We start from the raw sequence: 14,144 nt of genomic DNA, 5'->3' as shown, positions 1-14,144 counted from the left end.
TCCTGGCATCCTGATACCTGAGTGCCAGACAGGTAGCCATTCCAGAAATAACAAACCCAGATCAAGACAAAAGGGTGGGGGAAAGGGACATGTAAATATCTCTTTTGTTTACACTTGATGGGTGTTTGGTGGAGGGCAAGGGGAAGAATGGGGCAGGGTCCAGGATGCTCAGATTACTGCCACCAGACCTCCCCTTTCATGATGTAACTGTGATGTATTAGTGATGTAGTTTGGGGGGGTGTAACATGGGGATTAGCAGCTAATAAAAGTTTGGGTTCTCTTTTGTTCAGGGCTTCCATCTTGTTCCACCTGGTGGCAGGTGGGAGTCCTGTCGCGACAGTCTTCAATCAAGACCAAGCCTACTGGCTGCTGTTTTGCTCTGGTATTCCTGGCTGGTGTCCTTGTTTTTTGTCCATGGGAGCCCTCAGATTTCTCTGTTAACAGTGCGAAAGCTGAAGCATCGTACAATTGGAAAGTAACGCCAACCGTCCGAAAGCAAAATAAATAATCATAATTCGGCGGCCTTTGCAGGAACGAACATGCAAAAGGAGGGGTGGCTTATGGGGGAAATATGACCGTTAAAAAAAGAGTTTTGGTTCTGAAATGACCCTGCTCTGTGATTTAAAAAGCACCAACACACACATCCCGGCATCCCTCCCATTTGGTTCCATCCGCTCCCCTTTCCCTGCTGGAGTGGTATGATCCCAAGGTCAGGACCACATTCCAAAGGCAGGTAAAAATAAGCATTTGGAGAGGGGCAAACAATGATTCACTGTTGCACACATGAGACAGTTTCCTAGCAGGTCACAAGTACAGCAGTCAGGAAGTGTGTGTGTGTGTGTGTGTGTGTGTGTGTGTGTGTGTGTGTGCATGTGAGTGGGATGGGATGGGAAAGTCTTCTGACCCTGGAAAGTCTCAAAGAGACCAGCTCCGCAGCTCACTTCCATGATCTGTTGTTGTTGTTGTTGTTTAGTCGTTTAGTTGTGTCCGACTCTTCATGACCCCCTGGACCAGAGCACGCCAGGCACTTCTATCTTCCACTGCCTCCCACAGTTTGATCAAACTCATGCTGGTTGTCTTTGTCCATGGAGTTTTCTTGGCAGGGATACTGGAGTGGCTTGCCGGTTCCTCCTCCAGGTGGATCACGTTTGGTCAAACTCTCCATTATGACCTGTCTATCTTGGGTGCCCTGCTTGGCATAGTTCATAGCTTCTCTGAGTTATTCAAGCGCCTTCGCCACGACAAGGCAGTGATCCATGAAGGGGCTTCCATGATCTGCTTGGAAGCAAATCGGCAAAATTGCGCTCCGTAAGTGTACAGTCATACCTCGTGTTGCGCTTTCTTCATGATACGTTTTTTCAAGTTGCGTCCCACGGTGACCTGGAAGTACTGGAAAGGGTTACTTCCGGATTTCGCCTCTCACGCATGCACAGACGCGTAAAATGACATCACGCGCATGCACAGACATGGCAAATCGCAACCCGCACACACGCAGACACGGGTTATGTTCTGCTCATGTTGCGAACAGGACCCCGAAACAGATCCCATTCGCAACCAGAGGTACCACTGTATTTGGGAATAATTCCACATAGTTTTACTATAGCCCTCAATTCAGTTGTGTGCGTGCAAGCTACAACTGCTGCACTCTTCCATGCAGCTATTTAAAAAATGTGATTCCCCGCATCCTCATTCTGGTTGCTGGGGGAAACCTCAGGCCAGTGACCCTCTCTCAGCCCAGCCGCCTCTCAGGGTTGTTGTGAAGATGAAAGGGGAGGGCAGTGGAGAACCATGGAGTAAGTAACCAATGTAATGGGTGATAGCAAACGAACAATTATTTAGTTCTTAAGGAAGGATCCAAAATGCTCTTACAGTCATACCTCGGGTTAAATATGCTTCCAGTTGAGCGCATTCGAGTTGCGCTCTGCAGCAACCCAGAAGTAACGGAGCGCGTTACTTCCGGGTTTCGCCGCTTGCGCAGGCGCAGGCGCTCAAAATGACGCCATGTGCATGCGCAGAAGCAGCAAAAAGCAGCGTGCGCATGCGCAGACGTGCCGTCGCTAGTTATGTTTATCTCTAGATGCGAACGGGGCTCCGGAACGGATCCCATTCGTATCTAGAGGTACCACTGTACTATAAATTAAGTGCTCATTACAAAGTATTTATAAACCTCAATTTTTTTTAAAGAAGCTGTAAGCGGGCTGCAACCACAGAACAATGAGCAATAGCATTAAAACAAAAGGAGTTATTGCCAAACCGGTAAAACAGTATGATAAAAACATAAGAAGAAATAAAAATAGGAATTCGGGGGAAAGGAAAACAGGGTCTGGTTTTATGGGTTAGGGAAAGCCTGGGGAAGAAGGTATTGTTCGATTATTCCTCTGCATTCTTGCTGTCTGTCTTGCTCCTCCAAAGACGGGCTGCACTCTGCGGAGTTCCTAGAATTTGCCGTAATGCTGAAGCGATGCAGTAATTTCCAGGAATAATTAGGCTGCGAAATCTCGCCCGTTGCAGAAGAGCCTGCCTGCTAGATCAGACATGATGGTCCATCGAGCCCAGCCCCGTTCTCACAACGGCCAACCACACGACTGTGGGAAACCAGAAACCAGGATCTGAGCCCAAGAGCAATTTCTCTTCTCCTGAGGTCTCCAGGAAGCAGCATTCAGAAGCATCGCTGCCACGGCCTCTTCGTCCCACGCAACTGCCCCATTTAGAGCGGCACATCACAGATTTAAAGCAGGCATCCCGGTCTCTGATTGGACCCCAGAATGTCCCTTGCATCCATCCTTGGGCAGCCCTTGCTGAGAAGCACAACTTCCCGGTGTCTGTTGCTCCGCCCACCTCTGCCTCCGGCCCCACCCATAACTGCCAGGTGGCCCTCGGAAGGTTGCAAAGAAGGGAGTGTGGCCTGTGGAACTCCCTCCCACCAGATGTCAAAGAGAAGAACAACTACCAGACTTTTAGAAGACATCTGAAGGCAGCCCTGTTTAAGGAAGCTTTTGATGTTTAACAGACCACTGTATTTTAATACAGTGGTACCTCAGGTTACATACGCTTCAGGTTACATACACTTCAGGTTACACACTCCGCTAACCCAGAAATAGTGCTTCAGGTTAAGAACTTTGCTTCAGGATAAGAACAGAAATTGGGCGGCACAGTGGCAGCAGCAGGAGGCCCCATTAGCTAAAGTGGTGCTTCAGGTTAAGAACAGTTTCAGGTTAAGAACGGACCTCCAGAACGAATTAAGTACTTAACTCGAGGTACCACTGTACTTTGTTGGAAGCCGCCCAGAGTGGCTGGGAAAACCCAGCCAGATGGGCAGGGTATAAATAAATTATTATTATTATTATCTCCTCGGTTTATATAAAAGTGGAGCAAGCCTTGCCGTTTCTGTTTGCAGTCACTTCCCTAAGAAGACGTGGCCTTTCGAGATACATTCTCCTGTGCAATGCAAACTCCTGCTCTCAACAGGCTGTAAAAACACTAGGTTCGGGCTCCGCCTTGGGTGCCCACATACCCAGTCAGCACTTTTGTGCGGCACATGTTTTCGGCACGGCCTCATCGCCTGCGCATTAGTCATGCTTTTGTGGACTGAGCCCCAGGCTCCAAGGAGATGCTGGCAGCGGGTGGCAGAAAGTCTGAAAATGTCCCAGGGCATTTCCTAAAGCCAGCGCAGCTGGCATAGGAGCCCTGGCACCGTGACAGATGTGGGGAATTGCTGGGGTGGCGATCCCAAAGGCACATGAGCCAGCTGGATATTTGTAGAGCTTCGTGTGCCCGTTGAGACAGGGCTGGATTTAGGTTTGATGAGGCCGTAAGCTGCTGAAGTTAATGGGGCCCTGTATATGTCCAGCTGTCCTTTGTCAACAACAAATTATCGCTGTTGAATATATTGTTGTTGTTTAGTTGTTTAGTCGTGTCCGACTCTTCGTGACCCCCTGGACCAGAGCACGCCAGGCACTCCTGTCTTCCACTGCCTCCCGCAGTTTGGTCAAACTCATGCTGGTAACTTCGAGAACACTGTCCCACCATCTCGTCCTCTGTCGTCCCCTTCTCCTTGTGCCCTCCATCTTTCCCAACATCAAGGTCTTTTCCAGGGAGTCTTCTCTTCTCATGAGGTGGCCAAAGTCTTGGAGCCTCAGCTTCAGGATCTGTCCTTCCAGTGAGCACTCAGGGCTGATTTCCTTCAGAATGGGTCTGTTGGATCTTCTTGCAGTCCATGGGACTCTCCAGAGTCTCCTCCAGCACCATAATTCAAAAGCGTCAATTCTTCGGCGATCAGCCTTCTTTATGGTCCAGCTCTCACTTCCATACATCACTACTGGGAAAACCATAGCTTTAACTATACAGACCTTTGTCGGCAAGGTGATGTCTCTGCTTTTTAAGATGCTGTCTAGGTTTGTCATTGCTTTTCTCCCAAGAAGCAGGCATCTTTTAATAGCTGAATATATGCTATGTGGTAATTTATGGACCTGATAGGTATCTAAATCCATTTGCACATAATAGTCCGTGCAGAATGTAGGCACCCTATATATAAAAATGAGCAAACCAGTGATATTTTAGGGAGCAAGCTAGCAGGCGGGTCCCATGACTTACATCACAGGAGCCTACACAACACAAAACACTCTTGCTGTATGTAGGTTTTATTTTATTGGTTTTTTATCTTATATTTTGGAAATGTACATCCAGTTTTCCTTTAATTTTTTTTTGGGGGGGGGCAAGAGAGTGGGGCCCTAAGCTATAGCTTGTTTAGCTTCTGCGCAAATACGGCACTGCGTTGAGATCAGAGGCTGAGGACCAGAGCCTTAAAAGTGGTGGCTCCTTTTTTCTAGTTGCCTTAGCCTGCAGACAAGAATCTTAGGCAACAATTAGGGATGGGGAGGGGGAAATTCAGTCCATAAGGAAATAAGAAGAGCCTACTGGATCAGGCCAGTGGCGCATCCACTGGGACACGACAGAGGTGTAGGAAATTATGCATAGAAATCCGTACCAGAGAGGAATGGCAAGTCAAGCTGTTGGAATACGCCGAAATGGCAAAACTGACATGGAAGCTCAGGAACCAAGAAGACAAAAACTTCAATAAAGTATAGGGGGGGGGTTATCATTTATTTAAGAGACCTCTGTAAGCAGATGAAAACATTAGCAGGATTTTAATAACACTTGGAATGTAGCAAATAACATGGATAATATAGAGAGATTTAAAATATGGATTATGAAACAATATGCAGTTGAAAAGGTTGACAAAAGGACCCTTTTAGGGGACGTTGGGAGGTCTCAAGATTCAGAGAAATCTCTAAATATGGATATCTATTTTGTATTGTTATAACGTTGCACTTGTAAAATAAATTTAAAAATATTTCAAAAGAAAAGAAAATTATGCATAGAAGTTTGGGGAAACTTCAGGGTAAGCCTTCTTAATTTGGCCTTTTCCAAACAATATGAGAACCGGAACGCTCCCATCCTATGAAATTTGCACTTTCCCGAATTTTGCGATGCGGTTTCCCACTCAAGTAATATATACGAAAACTCATCTACTGGGGTGTGCAGCGTGAGAGTCCGTTGCTGATCAATTAACTGCTTAAAAGCAAGACGGTTCTTAAAAGGCTTTTAATCGATAGCCACACTTCTGTTCCTGCTAATAACCTTTTTGTTTCCCCCCAAACAGGTCCTTGGTGGCCTCAGAGGGAGAGGGCAGAACAAGCGCAGAAGAGGAAGACTCTCGTGTGGGTGTCTAGACGTGGCCAAAGCTTCTTGCCTGCGACCCCCGTGGTACATCTCAGCCTTCCAATTCATCCCTCTGCTACTGAATAAAAACACCAGCTGAGGGGACCCCTTGCAAAGCCAGTCAACAGGTAGAGGCTGCTGATGCGTGGAGGTTCGTTGCTAGTCTGGGGCGAGAAAGAAGAGCTGGTTTGTGGAGGTGGCTTTGCATGGACTTCATTCGATTTCTACATATACAGGTAAAGCATTTTTTTCTGCAAATATTTCCACCACCAATCCCTGCCCCCTCCCCCGCAAAAAAACATGGGGGGGGGGACACACAGTTTTGCAAACTGATGCAGAAAATGTGGAGAACTGAATTGAAGAATGGGAAAACGAGAAACTGCGAGAAAACAACACAGGCAGATTTCGGGGAAAGCGGAGAACTGAATTTAATAATGGGGAAACGAGAAACCGCTAGAGAACGAGACCACAAATCGGGAGCTGGCCTCTGTAAAATAGGACACAAATCCACACACACACACACAAACCCCCAACCAGGCTGATCACAAATGACAAACAGAGTACAGGAGGAGGCCTCCGGATCTGACCCCGGTCACCTCCCACCCAAGAGGGTCATAATGAAGTCCTGTGTGTTTTTAAATGAATGGATTTTTTTACAGTTGTAGGGGCACAGCCACTCTAAACCACCACCCCCCGCGCACACTGTGTTAAGCACCCTCAAGGGTTTAGCTAATGGAAGACGTGGAAGCGAGATAAGTGCTCCCCTAAATCTCAGTGTGGGCTTTCTGACTCCCCGCCGGATAGCCTCAGGGGTCCCCCTTGACGGTCGAGTGGATTTCGCTTGGCTGGGAGACAGAAGGGCAGTACAAGAGGCACTCTGAGGATGCCTTGTCCATCAGAAATACCATATTTTTCGCTCCTCAAGACGCACCTGACCATAAGACGCACCTAGTTTTTAGAGGGGGAAAGCAAGGAAAAAAATATTCTGCACAGAGCATGTAAGCGGCTCTTGCTTTCCTTGCTTTAAACCCTTCCATCCCTCCTCCCGCTTCGCTGAGAAGCCAGCAGAGCAAGAGCGATGGCTGCGTAGCGCCTCTTCTGGCTTCCCAGCAAAGCGGGATGAGGGACAAAAGGGAGCCCTTACAAGGGAGCGCTGAGCAGAGCTCTTGCTGGCTTTTCCAGGAGGTGGGAGAAGGGAGAGAGGGCAGCCCGTCAGTCCCTTCTCCCTCCTCGAGGAAAACCCCCCCAAAGCCGCACACTTCCCGCGGCTCTTTAAAGCGAGCGCTGAGCAGAGCCTCCTGCCTGCATTCGCTCCATAAGACCCACACACATTTCCCCTTACTTTTTAAGGAAGGAAAAGTGCACCTTATGGAGCGAAAAATACGGTAACCCTCTCCTGCCCAGCGGCGGAAGAAGCATCTTGGGCACCTGGGGCGGTGTGCCAAGGAGTGGGACAAACCACCCGTAGGGGCACAACGGGGCGTGTGGCACCCTCAGGGAGGGATGGGGTGGGGTGCGCCATGGGACCTCAACCGCCCTACAGCTGCAGGCCCCGTGCCTGCCATTTTGTCACCCCTATCAGGGTGACACTCGGGGTGGACCGCCTCTCCCACACCCCCTTCCTCCACCCCTGCTCCTGCCAGCAAACTTTTTCTTGCTCTCCATCAGTCTTGACATCTTTGTGAACTGCAGATGTTTCTCAAACGGAGCTCTTCGACGTGGCCTTTTACCCCCTTCCTGCCCCAACCAAACGGTGGAAAGTCAAGCAAGAAATGCTCACCCCAAGAGCTGAGGCGTTAAGCAGCTTGGCAAGGGTTGATGGATGCCTGGTTGGCACTGACCCACAACAGGGCCTTTTTAGTGGTGGCTCCCCAGTTGCAGAATACCCTCCCTGGTGAGGTGCACCTGCCTGCCTCGTTACTGATATCCAGGAGAAATTTTGAAGCATTCCTGTTTAACCCAGGCATTTGATGGCCGAAAGACACTGTTTCCAGTAACCCTGCGATCACTGGTCGATACATGGTTTTTAAACCATTTCTAGATTATTATTTTTAAATGGGCACCCCACTGGCGAAGGCTGAGGTAGAGCTGGCCGAGATGGGATCTCCCCATGTTTTCTTTTGCATACCTACAAAATGCAGAAGGAGGCTGGATCTAGACGCATCCAAGAAGCGTTTCAGTTTAAAGCGTTGTAAATTTAAACAGGGAAAACAGCTAGAGGAAAACCGGGACTCCACATCGCCATCTGGTGGCACAGTGTTATATCGCATATACAACTCATATAAATCGCTTTTTCTTTACCAGTCTAGCTGAGTTCGGAATCTGAATAGCTTGAGCCAGGAGAGGGAGGGGCAGATTGGTCAGTTTGGGTTTCTCGTTTCTCCAATTTTAAGTTCGGACCTCCACATTTTCTCCATCAGTTTGCATTAAAAAAAAAGTTCTTGTGGAAATCCAACAGCATTTTAGTGTCAGTTTTTCCTAGTAAACAGATTTTTGTACGCAATCTTGCCTCATGTAAGCATATTTGCAAAGCAATGTTTCCTAGTGTAGTGCATTTTTTGCATGTTATTTTCAATAATATGTGCATTTTTCATGTGCACTTTAGCACAGTATATGCCTTTCTGTATGCTGTTATGTGGTAGGAGATTGCAAAATTAAGAGAAGCGTGCATTCCAGAGTTTTGGTTTGTGTATTGTTCCAGAAAGTGCAAACGAGGTAGATCCACCTTTGGCTGTGAAGTGAAATGAATCTCTCCCTCATCCCATCCCCAGCCCAGAATTATAGACAGCAGCTGTTTGTTCCTGCAGATGAACTTTTGTTCTGCATTTGCAGATTTAGCACAGCGCAAACCTCCAAAGGGTTGGTAGTGGCAGAGAAAGGCTGTATTTCAGGTGAATGACAGCTCCAGCTATGTTCGAGTTTTGAGACACACCAACTCTGTCTACTGGCAGTCGTTATTTTCCCTTGTGGGTTCCCATTGCATTTGGGGGGGTGGTATAAAAGAAGGAAAAGAAACAGATTTCATCCAATATCTCATAAATGGGCACGTTGGTGGATGTTTCTTATTAATCTAGACTATGATTGAGGCCTCAGCACTGCACTGTGCCCCATTTCAGCTGCAGTATTCAGGTTGCAGTGCTGTGCACAGTTACTTGGGAGCAAGTAATTTAGCTGTGGTGTCTGCATTGCAGGCGGTCGGACGAGATAAGCCTTAGGGGTCTCTGCCGGTTCTGCAATTCTGTGGTTTTAGTCCCACTGAACTCCATGCAACTTTCTGGGACGGTCATTTCCACACCAGCCAGAAAGATGACTGACGTACAATTCCGCCTGTGCTCATTTATGTGCTAAAGGTGTGCAGCTTGGGAGTCTGTTTGGACTCACTGCTGTCCATGGAGGTGCAAGTCAGCTCTGTGTCCAGGGCAGCTGTTTACCAGCTCCATCTGGTACGCAGGTTGAGACCCTACCTGCCCGCAGACTGTGTCACCAGAGTGGTGCATGCTCTGGTTATCTCCTGCTTGGACTACTGCCATTCGCTCTGCATGGGGCTACCTTTGAAGGTGTCCCGGAAACTGCAACTAATCCAGAATGCAGCAGCCAGACTGGGAGCAGCTGCCGAGACCACATAACACCAGTCTTGAAAGACCTACATTGGCTCCCAGGACATTTCCGAGCACAATTCAAAGTGTTGGTGCTGACCTTTAAAGCCCTAAACGGCCTCAGTCCAGTATACCTGAAGGAGCATCTCCACTCCCATCGTTCTGCCCGGACACTGAGGTCCAGCGCCGAGGGCCTTCTGGCGGTTCCCTCCCTGCGAGAAGCCAAGTTACAGGGAACCAGGCAGAGGGCCTTCTCAGTGGTGGCGCCCACCCTCTGGCGCCCACCAGATGTCAAAGAAAACAACAACTACCAGACTTTTAGAAGACATCTGAAGGTGGCCCTGTTTAGGGAAGCTTTTAATGTTTAATAGATTATTGTATTTTAATATTTTGTTGGAAGCCGCCCAGAGTGGCTGGGGAAACCCAGCCAGATGGGCGGGGTATAAAGAATATATTGTTGTTGTTGTTAAAGATGCAACTATAAAATAATTGCTAGAATTTACATACAAATGCAAAATAACTCTGGGTCTAGTAACCCACCGACGTCTCCCGAGCTGCAGAGACTGAGGTCTGAGAGAAGGAGAGACCTGAGTACTCGCAGGAGGAGGGCTCGCCTCCGGGCAAAACAGGGAGGTGAGTCACTGGGGGATCAGGACTGGCCGCTACCCTGACAAAGATAAAAGGCTGTCGGATCCCACCCCAGGTTGTGGCAGCAACATTGCTGCATGCCAAATCCTGCCTGAGATCCTGTACCTGTCTTTGCCTGGTTTTCTGCCTCGTATCCTGCCTTGGCGCTGTCGGAATGACTCCTAACGGAACCTTTGGATTCTGGACCAGACCTGGACTGCGTTGCACAGGTTACGTCCAGGCCCAGCACACTGGGGCCCTGAAATCTTAGGGTTTGGGAAGATCCTGACCTGGCAGTGCTGGCCTTTTGTCCGGCTTCTGCTCAGTTGATGGGCAACGCCAAAGGCCTCTTGCAGGACATGCTTTGTCCTTGAATGGGACTTTGACCAGACAGCCCTTCAATCAGAGAACAGTCCTCCTCAGTGTAGGGCCCATGGCCACTATATATATATTCTTAAGGACGTGGGTGGCGCTGTGGGTTAAACCACAGAGCCTAGGACTTGCCGATCAGAAGGTCGGCGGTTCGAATCCCCACGACGGGGTGAGCTCCCGTTGCTCGGTCCCTGCTCCTGCCAACCTAGCAGTTTGAAAGCATGTCAAAGTGCAAGTAGATAAATAGATACCACTCCGGCGGGAAGGTAAACGGTGTTTCCGTGCGCTGCTCTGGTTCACCAGAAGTGGTTTAGTCATGCTGGCCACATGACCCGGAAGCTGTACGCCGGCTCCCTCGGCCAGTAAAGTGAGAGTCGGTCATGACTGGACCTAATGGTCAGGGGTCCCTTTACTTTATATATATTCTTAGTTAAAAGAAATGCTGAACCCTTCAGCCTGTGGAGTCATGCAGGGAGACCCCTCTTTGCAAGTCGCTCGCAATGTGATGCTTCAGAGAAGGAGAAAGCTCCTGCAGCGAGTGCCTGAAGCTTGCATATATATAACAGAGCAGCTCCCTGGATTAGAGCCCAGGATTCTTTTCTCCCCCCCCCTTTCTAATTTTAAACTAAACCTTCCTTCCTGTAAACACACCACTGCTTGTCTCGCTCTTGCTTTTCCTCCTGCCTCCTGTGCTTGGGAACTGCTGGTATATTCCAGTCTTGGCGAACCTGGTCACTCCCAGCTGTTCTAGGACTATGACTCCCATCAGCCCAGTCCATGGCCTGTTGCTGGCTGGGGGCTGATGGGAGTTGTAGTCCATTGGGAGCCAGCATGGTATAACACATGGGTAGGCAAACTAAGGCCCGGGAGCCGGATCCAGCCCAATCGCCTTCTAATCCAGCCCACAGACAGTCCGAGAATCAGAGTGTTTTTACATGAGCAGAAAGGGCCTCATCCAAGGATTAAAGCAATAAATCACAACGCTTCTGCCCATTAGCTATGCTGGTTTCGGCAGGTGGGAATTGTAGTCTGAAACATCTGGAGGGCGCCAGGTGGAGTGAAGGCTGCCCTACATAGGGAGTAACCATTGTAATACCCTTTAGGGCATGGGTAGGCAAACTAAGGTCTGGGGGCAGGATCGGGCCCAATCGCCTTCTAAATCCAACCCACGGACGGTCCAGGAATCAGCGTGTTTTTACATGAGCAGAATGTGTCTTTTTATTTAAAATGCATCTCTGGGTTATTTGTGGGGCATAGGAATTCATTCATTTCCCTCCCAAAATATAATCCGGCCCCCCACAAGGGCTGAGGGACAGTGGCCTGGCCCCCTGCTGGAAAAGTTTGCTGACCCCTGCTTTAGGGGGCTATTTTTATTTATTATTGCATTTATATCCCACCAATGTCTCCAAGGAGCTCAAGGCGCCACAAATGGTTCTCTCTTTCCTCATTTAATCCCCACAACAACCCTGTGAGGTGGGTCAGGCCAAGAGAGAGTGACTGGCCCAAGATCACTCGGTGTGCTTCAGTGGGAATTCGAGCCCTGGTCTCCTGGGTCCTAGTCCTACACTCGTAAGTGCCATACCAGGGGTCAGCAAACTTTTTCAGCAGGGGGCCGGTCCACTGTCCCTCAGACCTTGTGGGGGGCTGGACTATATTTGGAAAAAATATATATGAACGAATTCCTATGCCCCACAAATAACCCAGAGATGCATTTTAAATAAAAGCACAGATTCTACTCATGCCTTCCCCCAACCTGGCGCCCTCCAGATGTTTCGGACTACAACTCCCACCTGCCCAAACCAGCACAGCTAATGGGCAGAAGCAATGGGATTTTCTGCTTTGATCCTTGGATCCTTTTGAATGAGCTGCCATTGGAGATCTGGAGAGGGCCAGCAATGGGGTGCTCTTGAAGACAGTTTAAAGATCTCTTGACCGCTTGATCCCTGAGTTTTCCTTTACCAGATCCGGTTGGTGTCATTGTCCAAATTATGCGTGATCTGTTCTGATTTTCTGGTTTTAATAGGTTTTTAAAAACGTCTCTTGAGAACCACTGTGAGATTGATAAACGTGGTAAAGGTAAAGGGACCCCCTGACCGTTAGGTCCAGTCATGGCCGACTCTGGGGTTGCAGCGCTCATCTCGCTTTATTGGCCGAGGGAGCCGGCTACAGCTCATGTGGCCAGCATGACTAAGCCGCTTCTGGTGAACCAGAGCAGCGCATGGAAACGCCCTTTATCTTCCCGCCGGAGTGGTACCTATTTATCTACTTGCACTTTGACGTGCTTTCGAACTGCTAGGTTGGCAGGAGCAGGGACTGAGCAACGGGAGCTCACCCCAGATTCGAACTGCCAACCTTCTGATCGGCAAGTCCTAGGCTCTGTGGTTTAACCCACAGTGGTAGATATGTTTTAATAAACAAACAAACGAATCAATGCAGCCCAATTAACGGGTCAGACGGATCACTTCGGAAGTGGCTGGTGATTTCAAAAAGTGTTGCTAAATAAAAAGGCAGGCAGGCAAACATGTTTGCTTTATTTGTCTGAGTTAACCCTTGGAATATTGGGTTTGCAAGTTAACACAGTAGCAGGCTTTTAAAACCACTTGTAATTTTGTTATGAATGGATAATAAGTAATTTAAGTAAGGTTCCAACTGAACAGTGGACATGCAGTATATTGATAAATAATGGAACCAAGGAAGGGACTAGAGGGAAGTCAATTTGTTTTGCTATGTTTTGTTTCTGTATTTTTATTGTTTTATTTTTTGTTATTTTTGGAAAATCTATAAATTGTTTTATTTAAAAAAAGGGAATAGTGGTACCTCGGGTTAAGTACTTAATTCGTTCTGGAGGTCTGTACTTAACCTGAAACTGTTCTTAACCTGAAGCACCACTTTAGCTAATGGGGCCTCCCACTGCCGCCACTGCACGATTTCTGTTCTCAACCTGAAGCAAAGTTCTTAACCTGAAGCACTATTTCTGGGTTAGCAGAGTCTGTAACCTGAAGCGTCTGTAACCCGAGGTACCACTGTACTGGGCTTGCAATTTAAGAGCAGCAGCAACAACAGCAACAGATCTCCATCAACCGGCTCCTGTTTCTTCCACCGATCGGCAGCTCCGCTTCCCCCTGCGCCCCCCCCCCTCCCCGGCAACAGGAGGGGGAGCCAAGGTGCCTCTGAGCGCGTGCAGAGCGCCCTCCCTCCCACTCCACTGCGGGGCAAACCCCTCCGCCTAATGCCCATCTCTGGGGCTGAGAGGATGGGGCGAGGGGTGTCCCGAGCGCTTCGGGAGCGAAAGGCAGCGTCCTCCTCCGGCCGCGCCTCTCCCTCCGCCCGCTCCGCCGACTCCGCACCGGCTGCGCAGCGCCGCGAGTGACGCTCCTCTTCAAAGAGTGCGGCAAGTTGGGCGCGCGGAGAGGGATCGTACCAAGAAGGGGGGGGGGAGTCGAGAGGGGAAAGAGCGGCGGGAAGATGCCCCCCTTTCCCCCCCCCCTGCGCTCTTTGTATCTCTCCTCCTCTTCCTCAACGAGAGGAAGAACCTGAGCGCGCGAGAGCGAGCGAGAGGCCCGCTCTCCGCGGGCGCGGCTGCCCGGGCCACCCCCGCGGCGGCTCTTGGTACGGTCCCCGTCGGCGGGGCTTGCTTCCCCCCCCCCAGTCCATGTGTTGCGAGCGCAGCAGCGCCAGTCGGCTGCCGGGCAGCGCGAAGGGAGGAGCGGACGAGGAGCTGCAGCTGCGGGAGCGGCGCGCGCGGGAGGGTCGGACGGGCAGCCGGCGAGGGAGACGCGGGAAGAGGCGAGGTGAGCGGCGGCGGCGGCGGCGGAGGGGAGCCGAGAA

General features: G+C 49.7%; 1 protein-coding gene and 1 long non-coding RNA gene across 4 annotated transcripts in view; both read left to right on the top strand.

Moving 5' to 3' along the window:
* LOC308587544 overlaps positions 1–14,144 on the top strand; it is a 187,879-nt gene that overhangs the window by 82,605 nt on the left and 91,130 nt on the right. The gene's annotated exons all lie outside the window — the stretch shown is intronic.
* Positions 1–14,144, top strand: part of FRMD6 (FERM domain containing 6) — a 148,869-nt gene that overhangs the window by 49,070 nt on the left and 85,655 nt on the right. Inside the window, exon 2 of one of the 3 annotated variants that reach the window (XM_081192581.1) lies at positions 5,663–5,849. The gene's annotated coding sequence lies outside the window, so the exon portion shown is untranslated. Of the gene's footprint in view, positions 1–5,662; positions 5,958–14,002; positions 14,108–14,144 lie in introns of those variants that run through there. The other 2 variants (XM_081192580.1, XM_081192582.1) reach the window with 2 other exon arrangements.

The sequence above is a fragment of the Podarcis bocagei genome (genome assembly GCF_964188305.1).
Source record: "Podarcis bocagei genome assembly, chromosome: 1".
Classification (NCBI taxonomy): domain Eukaryota; kingdom Metazoa; phylum Chordata; class Lepidosauria; order Squamata; family Lacertidae; genus Podarcis; species Podarcis bocagei.
The sequence above is the reverse complement of the archived record's forward strand: the minus strand, read 5'-3'. Positions and strand labels throughout refer to the sequence as shown.